Source organism: Mirounga angustirostris, unplaced genomic scaffold (assembly GCF_029215605.1).
Source record: "Mirounga angustirostris isolate CCGP_5_RB_7025 unplaced genomic scaffold, mMirAng1.0.hap1 SCAF_12, whole genome shotgun sequence".
Classification (NCBI taxonomy): domain Eukaryota; kingdom Metazoa; phylum Chordata; class Mammalia; order Carnivora; family Phocidae; genus Mirounga; species Mirounga angustirostris.
Genome location: NW_026991720.1, coordinates 55,340,274 through 55,353,437, shown reverse-complemented (window position 1 = coordinate 55,353,437; position 13,164 = coordinate 55,340,274). Strand labels below are relative to the sequence as shown.

The window sequence follows — 13,164 nt, the reverse complement described above, 5'->3', positions numbered from 1 at the left end:
TCTCTCTCAAATAAATTAATTAAATCTTTAAAAAAAAAAGAAGAAAGTCTGAAATCAACAACTTAACTTTATACCTTAAGGAACAAAAAGTAAAAGAAGAACAAACTAAATCCAAAGCTTGCAGAAAGAAGGAAATAATAAAGATAAGAGCAGAGATAAATAGAAGAGAGAATAGGAAAACAATAGAGAAACATGATCAAACATGATTTATTCTTTGAAAAAATCAACAAAATTGATAAACCTTAACATAGATTGACTAAGGAAAAAAGAGAGAAGACCCAAAAAAACTAAAATCAGAAAAGAAGAAGGGATACTACTACCAATTTTATAGAAGTAAAAAGGATTATAACAGAGTATTGTGAACAATTGTACTCAAACAAATTGGATAGCCTATAAGTAATGGAGACGATTCTAAAAATACAATGTATCAAGACTGAATCATGAAGAAATAGAAAATCTGAATAGGCCTATAACTAATAAGGAGAGTGAATCAACAATCAGAACCCTTCTAACAATAAGGTGTTCTACCCAAGAACAAATGGCTACAGTAATGAATTATAACAAACATTTAAAGAACACCTCTCCTTCTCTGTCTCTTCCAAACCAATGAAGGGGAGGGAGCACTTCCTAACTCATTTTGTGAGGCCAGCATCAGCCTGATATCAAAGCCAGACAAAGATGCTAAAAGGAAACTATGAACAAATATTCCCTTTGAATATTGACGTAAAAATCTTCAACAAAATATTAGCAAACAAAATTCAACAGCATTAAAAGGATTATACATTATGACCAAGTGGGATCTATTCCTGGAATACAAGGATAGTTTAACTTACAAAAATCAACCAATGTATTATACCACATTAACCACATGAAAAGAAAACCCACATGTTCATCTCTATTCATATAGAAAATGAAGTTGACAAAATTCAACATCCTTCACAATAAAATTTTAACAAACTAGGAAGAGAAGTGACCTACTTCAACATAATAAAGACCATATTTGAAAACCAACAGCCAACATCATATTGGCATTAGTCACTAGGTTTCTCCAGAAAAACAGAACCTATAGGATATATACATATAAAAATATTATAAATAATTTACTGACAGGATTGTGGAAGCTGACAAACCCCGAGATCTGCATTTGGCAAGCTGGAGTCCTAAGAGAGACAATGGTGTTATTCCAGTGTAAGAGGTAGTAGGTTCTAAACCCAGAAAAAGCCAATGTTTCAGCTTAGGTCTGAAGGCAGGGAAAAACTGATGTCCCCATATGAAGGCAGTGAGGCAGAAGAAATGCCCCTCATTCATGGGAGGGTCAGCATTTTTGTTCTAGTTAGGCTTTCAACTGATTTGATAAGGCCCACCCAAATTAGGGAGGACAACCTGAGTTTTTCAGTCTATTGATTCATGTGTTAATTAGAAACATCCTCACAAACACTCCAGAATAATGATTGACAAAATGTCTAGGCACCATGTAGCCCAGTCAAGATGACACATAAAATTAATCACCACATTATTCAGTAGTTAAAGACTGAAAGCTTTTCTTCTTAAATCAGGAACAAAGATACCCACTATCACCACTTTGATTCAACATTTTATTGGAAATACTAGCCACAGCAATTAGGCAAGAAAAAGAAATAAAGACACCCAGATTGGAAAGGAAGATATTAAAATTATATCTGGTCACTGATGACATGATCTTATATGCAGAAAACCCTAAAGGTTCCACAATATCTGTTAGACCTAATAAGCAAATTTAGCACAGATAAAGGACAAACAAAAATCAGTTGTGTTATATACGCTAACAATGAACAATTTAAAACAACATTTTAAAAAATAATTTTACTTACAAGAGCATCAGAAAGAATAAAATGCATAGGAATAAACTTAACCAAGAAAATGAAAGATTTGTGTACACTGAAAACTACCAAACATTTCTGGAAGGAATTAATGAACACACAAATAAAATGTTCTAGGAAAGGAAAGACAGCCAGTGTTCATGGATTGGACTTAATATTTTGTTAAGATGTCAATAATACCTACAGCAATCTACACATTCAATGCAATTCCTATCAAGTCCTAATGATTTTTTTACAGAAAAATCCATCCTGAAATTCCTTTGGAATTTCAGGGGATCTTGAATAGACAAAACTATCTTGGAAAAGAAAAAAGTTGAAAGTTTAACATTTTCTGAAATCAAAACTTACTACAAAGTTATGGTAATTAAAACACTGTGGTATAGGCATGATATCAGACGTATAGATCAATGGAAGAGGACAGTGAGCCCAGAACTAAATCTGCATATATTTGGACAATTGATCTTTGACAAGGGTATAAGACCATTCAACAGAGAAGGGATAATATTTCCAACAAAAGGTACCAGGAAAATTGGATAGCCACGGTATGGTGACTAATGTAACATAATAAAAAAAAATTAAATGCTAGAAAGTAACACACGATTATTAGCTTCAATTTACCTTATAGAATGTGGCTGAATCAAATAAACATGTGCTACCAAAATGAAAAAAATAAAAAATAAATAAAGTTGGACCCTTACCATACATCATATATGAAAATAAACTCAAAATGGATAAAGACCTAAAAATAAGAGCTTAACCTATAAAACTCTTAGAAGAGAACAAAAGGAAAACCTTTGTAATGTTGGATTTGACAATGATTTATTGGATATGGTACTAAAATCACAGACAACAAGAGAAAAAATTGTTAAGATGAACTTTATCAAAATTAAAAACTTTTGCTCATCAAGGGACATTATCAGCAGAGTAAAAAAACAAAACAAAACAAAAAAACACCATGGAATGGGAGAAAACATCTGCAACTTGTGTATCTGATATGGAACTAATATCCAGAATAAAGTATCCCACAACTCAAGAACCAAAAAACAAACAAACAAACAACCTGATTTTAAAATGGGCGAAAGACTTGAACAGACATTTCTCTGAAGAAGATATACAAATGACCAATAAGCACATGGAAGATGTTGAACATCACTAGTCATCAGAGAAATGCAAATGAAAGCCAAGAAGAGATGCTACTTCACACCCATTAGGATGGCTGTTATAAAAAAAACCCAAACAGATAATAACAAGAGTTGGCAAGGATGAGGAGAAATTGGAAGCCTTGTGCATTACTGATGGGAATGTAAAATAGTACCGCCACTATGGAAAACAGTTTGGCAATTCTTCAAAAATTAAACATAGAATTATCAGATGATACAGTAATTCCACTTCTGCGTATATACCCAGGAGAATTGAAAGGTCTCAAAGAGATACTGCTACACCCATGTTCATAGACACATTATTCGCAACAGCCAAAAGGTGGAAGAAACCCAAGTGTCCATTGCCAGAAAATGGATAAGCAAAACGTTGTATAGCCATACAATAGACTATAATTCAGCCTAAAAGAAATGAAATTTTGACACATGCTACAATGTGGATGAAACCTGAAGACATTTTGCTAAGTGAAATAAGCCAGTCACAAAAAGACAAATATATGATCCCATATATGAGGTTCCTAGAGTGGTCAAATTCTTAGAGACAAAGGTAGAATGGTGGTTTCCAGGGGCTGGAGAGAGGGCTAAGTTAGTGTTGAGAGGGTACAGGTTTCAGCTGGAGAAGGTAAAAAAATTCTGGAGGTGGACAGTGGTGGTGGTTGCAGGACAATGTGAATACTCTTAATGTCACAGAACTATACACTTAAAAGTTGTTAAAGTGGTAAATTTTAGATCGTATATATTTTATCACAATATAAACATATTCTAAATTTCTCCTAAAACTTTTGGGAAAATTTCAGAGATGAAGAACTCTTTACAATGAGTGAGAAACTGTGGGTGGACACATTTGGAAGAAACTTGGCAGCAATAGCTCATTAACATAATAATTAACTTTTGGCTTCACTCTTCCAAGTGAATTTCATGTCCATATGTAAGATGCTGGACTAAGAGTTCTGAAGGTGATAGTGTAAATATTTTATTTCCAGTATTCACGAAAAACAATATTATTGTTTATTGCACCGCTGTTTTACACAAAATGCATATAAACATTACAAAGTTCTTTGTACATAACGCTGTGAAAATAAATAAAGCAAGCATCCTTCTAGTGTAGTGTGGTGCTTGACATTAGGCTTTTTGATTATAGTATTTAAATGCTAAACATTAAGCATTTGATTGCTGAAGCACCCATTGCAAAAGATACCTATCTTAAATAGACGTATTGCCAGCTGTATGACACAGCTACTAACAAAACAACCAGATAACGAATTAGCTCCCCACCCCCTCCCTGCCCTGAAGGTCCTTTCACAAAACCCTGGCAACCTAGACCACTTGAGTGACCTCATTTCTTCCTTCCTGCTCCCCAATTTCTGCTCTCGTGCTTTAGTCAATAAAGAGTGAGCTTGCAAAAGCTTAGACATCCCAATCTCAGACCCTAATAAAAGAAGAGCCCCAAAACTGCACCCTAACTCATGACCTTGCTATATGGCCCATAGACATGCCAGGTACCCTCTCTGGAGGATAATAAATCCCTTATTCCCTTGTGAGTAATAAATCTTGTTCTTTGAAGTATCCTACTGGTTTTTGCTGAAGTATGTCCTGCAGTCATAGTAAGAAGCACAAGATTGGTCCAACCACAACATTAGCCCCAGTGGGGGTAAGTGTCTGCAAGGCTTGCTATCAATAATGGGGCCAGGAGAGTGCCTCCAACATTCCTAATCAAAAGTATCACTATCAATAGTCTGTGCCCCACACAACAATCTTTGCAAAGTCATTGGCATATCTGGTAGGAAGGACTAAGATTCCTTTTGTATTCTCAAATATATCACCAAATTTTAAACCATTTTGCTTTGCCTCAGCATTTCTCTAAACCTGGTTTCCGCATTGGAGGCTATGGTAAGGATCTGATGTTCAAGTCTGGTAAACTCTTATATAGGACTCTATGCCAAAGTCATTCCTAAACTGTATCATCAGAACTATTCAGCCCTCTGCCCTAAATTTACTTGCAATCATACAGCAGACAGTGTATTTAAAATAAGGAAAGTTTTTAACTTCATAAGGAAAAATACAAATAACCTTAAGAAAACTGTGCACTAAATTTAAACTCATCTACCCACAGGGCTATTGTGTGCAAACAGAACTTAGAAGGCAGAAATACCTAGAACACTTGAAGGAAAACACCAGGAGAGCAGGAGACACTTTAGAAAAGAAGGCTGAAAGAGCTAAGAACAAACCTGCTTTATAGCATGACTGTAGAAAAATCTTCAAAAGGAGGAGCTATATGTTACTCTTTGCTATGATTAATAACCTTTCTTCCAGTAGAAAATGGAATCTCTTTTCTTCCTGTTCACCTGCACTGAATCAAGAATTTTTAGTAGAAAAAAAAAAATCCTCATACTCATCTATTCATATACAGTGGGGGAAATCTATGATCTACTGAATGATTTCATCTGAAGCCAACCACACAAAAAGAAGCAGTCTTGCTTTCCAAGGCTCTAAGAAGTTGTGAAGCCTGTGCAGATTAATGTATGATAGATATAACACCACTGCGTATTAGCTGGGGGTTTCTTTACAAAGAGCTTCTGCCCTTGGCAGTTGCCACACTGGGGTTTTCCTGCCCTTAGAAGGAAGTACTGTCCGGAATGTTAATTCGATAACTACGATTGTTGTGAGCCGAATCATATTAAGGGGTAGTCTAACTAGGCAGCTTCTTTGGAAGCCAACTATAAAAGGTACTAAAATATCACTGGAAAAAACAGTAATATGATGCCAGCTAACACAGATTTCCACATGGGATTTCTTACATAACTGGCAAAAGGTCAATTGGCCCTGATTTCCCTGAAACAGATAGCACCCCAGAGTAGAAATAAAACACACTCATTACCCTCACTCTCCTGTCTCTATTGAAAAATTTTGCCACAGATACACGTAGGTTATGTGGTGCCACTTGCTATAGGTCCTAATTCCCGCAACCAACAAAGCCATAGTTTCCTGAAGTCGGTAGCCTCAGGCCAGGTAACCAGGAACAGGTGATTTATATTTTTATTTGAACATGGAAACCATTTAATTTATCTCTGAAAAAATATATTTAGTTCAGAAAATCATTTTTTTAAAAAAGAGGAAAAATAGCATATGCCGTGGCTCTGTGGAAGCTGGGGCTGGGGCAGTTGGTGGGAAAGAAAATTTAAACATTATCTCTATCTTTAGTGAGTGTGAGTGACTGATGCTATATGATGATGAGTGATGGAAAACTTGTGAAATGAAAATGATCTCAGGAAGGGAAGAATGAAGGGGGGAAATCGGAGGGGGAGACGAACCACGAGAGACTATGGACTCTGAGAAACAAACTGAGGGTTCTAGAGGGGAGGAGGGTGGGGAATTGGGTTAGCCTGGTGATGGGTATTAAGGAGGGCACGTACTGCATGGAGCACTGGGTGTTATACACAAACAGTGAATCATGAAACACTACATCAAAAACTAATGATATACTGTATGGTGATTAACATAACATAATAAAAAAAAACCTCAAAAAAAAAAAGAAAAAAATCTCAAATATTCTCAAATTTGAAGTATCGTTTTGTATTCTAAGTAATAAATTCCTAATTATGAAGATAAGATTTATTAATAGAAAATTGGTTTACCTCAAACTCCCTTAATGTTTTAAAATGTTAAATTAAAATATTAAATAAAATGCTAAATAATGTAAATCAAATAAAATATTAAAACAAAATCTTGAAATGGTTTAAATCAGTTTGAAGTGGTCCTCAGTAATTAGTATAGGACACCCCAATGTTGGTCTACTTCTGGTTGTGATAATTGATGTTTAAAACACCTTTATTAAATGCATGTTAATTCAATAATAGTATTGGAAACTAATTAGAATATGAGTAGGAAACAGATAAATAATTCACATCCTTCTTGAATATTGACTTTACTTTTTTTTTTTTTTTTTACTTTACTATTTTGTTAGAGGTTTTGGAGTTGGGAATACAACTTTTTGCCACCAGGGGATTGTTTATCCCTACTGCCATTTCAAAGCTCAGTGGCCTTCTAAGCATACAGTACATGGATAATTCATGTTTAAGCTATGGCAAATTGATAAGAAGAAAAGGGAAAGAAATTACATAAAATTTTACATATGGAAGATAAGAAAAAAGAAGCTACAGCTTATGATTAGGTCAATAAGAATTCAGAAAATTAAGTACTACTTAATAGGGTATTAAGTATTTCTTAATAGGGGATTATTCGCTGGGTTGGACAAGGGAAAAGACATGGTCTCTATAGGACCCTGTATATATCCTTGTGTTACCTCAGAGAAAAGAGCCTATGCTTCTATGGGAAAATTCTCCAACATGCTCTCATTAGACTTTCAGGTTCTCAGATCTAGCAGGTGCTATCATAAAAGACAGACATTTGAGGCACTGGCTTTAACACTGAAAGAAATTTTTTAAAAGATTTTATTTGTTTTTTTTTAGAGAGAGAGAGTGAGAGTGTGGGGAGGAGCAGAGGGAGAGGGTCAAGTAGACTCCACGGAGTGCAGAGCCCAACACAGGATTCGATCTCATGACGCTGAGATCATGACCTGGGCCAAAACCAAGAGTCGAATGCTTAATCAACTGAGGCACCCAGGTGCCCCAACACTGAAAGAAATTTGATGTTGTGGTTTGAGGATGAAAAAAGAAGAGGTAAGAAAGCATGTTGGAAGACAGGAATGACTGACAGAATGGTTGGTTACTCAGGGTGCTGGGTGGGGAAGGCAATAACTGCTGGATATGGAAGGGTTTAGAAGACCAGTTTTTGACTAGAGTAAGCCCAAATTGTTAGCACTCTACCACAAAAGGATTTGCAAAGTGTTGGTTTAGAGAGGCCAACTTGGAGGAAGATGATGTCACAGAAAGGAAAGCAGTAATAACTTCTCTTGACATAATGAATGTTAGTAAAACTATACAAAAGAACTGGATTATGAACTAGGAACTCTTATCCAGAATGATGGAGACAAGTTGAAAGATTTTCAACTAGGAACACAGAAATTATATGAACATTGGGGAGAATAGGAAAGGAACATATTTTATAGAAAGGAACACATTTTATATAAAGATGTATATTTTGTCTAAGTAGTGAACATAGGGAAGCCCTGTCATACTATTCCCACATGTCTTTTCCCACATGTAATAATTAGATTTTTCAAGTTCTAGAGAAAATCCAAGCAAGCTGTCTTCCACTCTTTGGAATGTTCTGTAACTTCAAATGTTTTCCTTTCTTAATCCCTTGGAAAATTTGTATAAAAACTATAACAGATTTTACATTTTTAGCATCAAAGAGAGAAGGCAATTAGCAGTTTTCAGTACTAACTTTAGTTAATAAATTTTAATAAATAACCAAATATAAAACTTACCCTCAACAACCTTTGCATAGTGTCTTATACATAGATGTTCAATAAAGCTTGGATGGTTTGTTGGTTGTCTTAGGCTCTCCTCTCAATGATCTTTTGGTGGTATTGAGTGAAATCCCTGTGGCAAGACATGATTAGTTGGGAGGGTTATTTTTACCATATTTAAAAAGCAGGCTGAGAAACTGACAGAGCTATGGGCAATGCTTATACTCTCTCAGTCACTCAATTTGAATTCCTGCAAGGCTCTCTGTGCTTCATATGTAATTCCTTTTGCTCTCTGAAGAATTTTATTTTTTCTTTTTATTTTTTATCTGTGATAAGTTTATGTGATTTGCTTTTATTGTGGCAAACAGTCATAATTTCTGCTATGCTAACTTAGAAATGAAGCTATCTGGTGACTTGTTTAATGGGCTGAGGGTGGCATCTGCTCTAGGTTTAACATGACTGCCTTAAAAATATCTTTAAAAATGGACTTTTTCTTTATAGGCAATAGCTCAGACTTTGATTTACATATATAAATTTATTTATTTTTATTTATTTGTTTTCACATTAAATTTTAAAATGCAATTTACATTACAATTGCCTTGGTAGATTATCCAAGAAAATCCCACTTTCCTCTAGCCTTTAAAACCTCCTGGAATACCCCTGCTTCCTAATGAGGTCCCCAATTTGTTGAGAAGTGTTTATTTGGTCTTAAGTTTTGTAATTACATGATAAGTGAGCAATAGGCTAATATTTAAAAAATTAGTAAGCACAGTTACAAACTTAACTGAGGCCAGAATTTCTGAAATGGATATACTATGGCTTCTCCCCACTCCTCCCACCTTAAATATTACACAGTGAATGGGAAGTTGGGGTCACTTTAGTCATTCAATAAGTCCTGAACATAGGAATACTAATAACTGAGCAATACTCACTGCAAACATTTATTGGCAGTGACAGACTCTGTGGCATTTTTGCAATTAAAGATTTTTATCCTTATAATCACACTATGATATAGGTTCCCAAAATAAATTATAATATTCCTGTTTTATAAATGAGAACACTAAGGTTTAGTTAATATGCCTCAAAGAGCCCCATAGCTAATAAATGTCAGAATTGAGAATCTAAGCCAAGGTCTTGAATACTGTACTTCATTTATACAATGGAATTGAAGCATACGTACAAATCAACTTATGAATAAATCCAAATGTCATTTAGAACACTTTCTACCTGAAACCTAGGGAGCAAATGAAAGTGGATGCCTACGCATGTTCTCAGCCAACCCCTGCTGTACTTTGTCCTTTGGCTTTGTGTGCTATTTGCTAATGCTAGTGATTTAATTTGAGGAAGAATAAGGCAGAACTGTGGGTATGAAAGTATGTGTCCATTGTCTATACAATATCCAATAACCTTTGCCCACTGACAGAATAGTAGGTTGTTCAGGTGATGCCTGCAGTACCTTGATCCCAGAGACTTTTAGTCTAAACCAGGAAGAAAATCTCCTTTGGTCTAAACCATTGTAGTTGTCTGATTCTCCTTGATCACTTATTGATCTGGAAGTAGTCATGCAACTTACTTCTAGCCAACAAGCTGTAAGAATAAGTCTGCTGGGCTGAGCTTCTAGAAAGGCTTTTTCTTTCCCAACAAAAAGGAGGGGACATGGCTGGCATAGATCTTTGACCCTCTTAGTTTCTTCTTGCCTGGATTGTGGACATAATGCTTGCAGATGCGTCAGTCGTGTTGTGACCAAGAAATGACAAGCAGGAGGATGAAAGCATACTAAGTACAGCAATGTACAAAAGCTTGCATCCCGGACAGTGTTGTTGAGCATCTGCATCAGCCTTGGACAGCTTACTACTGACTTTCATGTTACAGAGGGAAAGAAACGCCCATGATTTTTATGCTGTAGATTTTCACTTATTTGCAGCAGAATATATTGCTAACTGATAAAATGTCTCAGAACACGACCCGCACAATAATAACTGGCAGACAGTTTTGTTGATATATTTATCAAACTAAAATTCACAAGCCCTCAAACCTTTGCTGACCCTACCACTGGGTACCAGCAAGCTCCATCTCATCCAGCTTGAGTCCTGAGCTAGGCTCAGTGCCTTTGGATTTTGAGCGGCCACAGTAATGACTTGCAGCAACTCTGGGTATTTGCTTAAGTCATGAAATATCATGGACTTTAGGCTAGCAGGTTGATTTAAGATTTTATGATACACTTTAGAACAATAAATACCTATAATTTTGAAAAGAGTCCATAGTAATGTTGGCAGAAATGACTGTGAGTAATCTGAAAAAGAACTTGGAGTGGTGGAATTCTGTAAGCATGAGACTCATTGAACAAAGGTCCCTGACTGATTATAAATTAATGTTAAATTTATGAGAGAGTTCACGACTTTAGTATCTTGATCACAAAACATTTTGAATCTTATTTCTGATATGCAATCTGATTTGCACGAATCCCTTCCCAATCGAGGCTTCACTTTATTAGTCTATAATATTTCCCCACAGACATTGTAATCATCCAAAGAAATAACAATTTGGGGAGCTTCTCTATATTTAAAAAAAAAAGAAAACAATTTCTGAGAAACATATTCAAGATTCTTGAAAGGCATTTTAGGTATTTAATTGAATTTCAAAGTGCCTGGAAATAAGGGTAAGGTACCTTTATAAACATTGTTCTTTGTAAAAGAGTTTCCTCCCATTGCTTTGGTTTGATATAAAACTTCTAGTTTATATAAAATATTATTTCCCAAAAGAAAAAATATGAATATAATGCTTAATATTTATGAATTATTATTTGTTTTCCTGACCTTGGAGAAGAACATAAGCAAAGTACATGAACTTGATCTGTTTTTATTATCATTTGTAGCTAGGGAAATGTAATTAAGTGAGTATAATTTAGTGCTTTGGCATCCCAAGTCACAATATGAAAATGACTTTAAGCTATTCTTTGACTAGAGAGTACATGAGAGACCAATAAGGGAACATTTAAAAGCATACTGCAAAGAAAAATCACTTTCACTAGCATATAAGAGATCTCAGTGACATCTGATCAAGAAACAGTTGTATAGGTACATTATTTATGAGGTGCTTTTTTTTTTATTTTGTCATTTCTTTACATTTTCAAATATCCCTTATCAGGTCAACATGCTGGAGTCATTTGAAAGCTCAGTTACGCATTAGGAAGACCAAAAAATCAGAAGTCTATTAAATGCTGTGTTGAGTGGAAATACATAGCCACTGTAAAGTAGGTGCTTCAGACAGTAAAGTAACTAAACACATAATTTCAGAGAAAGGGTTGTTAAATGGAGTATAGGATTTTTGGATATGTACGTGTGTATGCATACATTTTTCTTTCGGTTGCCTCTCAGTGAAATTGTCTGCAGTGAACATTATACTTAGTCCAGTCTTTGCTGATGGAAACCCCAGCAATGAAACTATGAAAAAAATGTACAAATAAGGTATAATTTGCTGTATCTCAACTCTAATATTCTTTACAATTTTGTAATGGTCAAGGCCAGGGCAGCTACCTGCTTTCAAGCAATTTGAAAAGTCATTGCCTTCACTTTGCCATTTATTCAAGTTAAAGTTTTCGATGTAAAAACATTGAGAGCTACTTATAATTTTTACTTATGCCTGTCCCACAGTGAGAGAAAGCACCTTGTCTTTTCTTTCATTCACTCAATCAACAAATATTTATTTAGTTTTTACTATGTGTCAGATACTGTATCTTGGGCTATAACAGTAAACTAATCAAAGACCTTGCCCTAGTAAACCTTATATTCTAGCTTGCAGAGCTAGTCAACAAATAATAAAGGTAACAAATATATTAAACAGTAAGCTATTAGGTGGCAATGCTATAGGAAAAAGAAAATAGAATCGGATAAGGAGAATCAGGAGTTAAGGAGGAAGAGTATGAAAATCGCAGTTTTATTTTATTCTATTTTTTAAAGATTTTTATTTATTTATTTGGCAGAGAGGGACACAGCAAGAGAGGGAACACAAGCAGGGGGAGTGGGAGAAGCAGGCTTCCCGCTGAGCAGGGAGCCCGATGCGGGGCTCGATGCGGGGCTCGATGCGGGGCTCCATCCCAGGACCCTGGGATCATGACCTGAGGTGAAGGCAGACGCTTAACGACTGAGCCACTCAGGCACCCCGAAAATTGCAGTTTTAAATGGGCTCATTAGGGTAGGTTTTATTTCCATGGTAAAATACTACCACTATGGTTAATCTCAGGCTACCAAAGATTTGAAAAATGGCTTGCAAAATTCCTGAATATTTAATAACTGGCACCCATGAACTGGTAAAAGTTGGGAGAAAAGCCTGGGTTAGGAGTATACAATTTGGAGTCACCAAAATACGGATGCTATTTAAAATCATACATTTGTGGGGGTGGGGGTGCCTGGGTGGCTCAGTAGGTTGAGCATCTGACCTCAGCTCAGGTCATGATCTCGGGGTCATGGGATTGAGCCCCATGTTGGGCTCCCCGCTCAGTGGGGAGCCTGCTTGCCCCTCTCCCTGTGCCCCTCCCCCAGCTCATGCTCTCTCAAATAAATAAATAAAATCTGTAAAAATAAATAAATAAAATCATACATTTGGAGGAAAACACCAAGGGAGTAAGTATAGATAGATGAGAACCAAAGATTTAATCATGGTGAATTTCAAATGGTTCTCTCAGGTTGGAAAGAATAGAAGAGATTGAAAAGGAATAACAAAGTGGACAAAAGTTAAGTGAGTATAGCGTCCTAGTGAAGAAAGTGTATCAAAAATG

At 35.7% G+C, this 13,164-nt stretch overlaps 1 protein-coding gene across 4 annotated transcripts in view; it reads right to left on the bottom strand.

Moving 5' to 3' along the window:
- The window catches only part of TWIST1 (twist family bHLH transcription factor 1), a 79,949-nt gene that overhangs the window by 15,827 nt on the left and 50,958 nt on the right, over window positions 1-13,164 (bottom strand). For 2 of the 4 annotated variants that reach the window (XR_010406508.1, XR_008505257.2), the window contains one exon: window positions 8,406-8,520. The exons of the other annotated variants lie outside the window; for them this stretch is intronic. The gene's annotated coding sequence lies outside the window, so the exon portion shown is untranslated. The remainder of the gene's footprint in view (window positions 1-8,405; window positions 8,521-13,164) is intronic. 4 annotated transcript variants of the gene reach the window in all.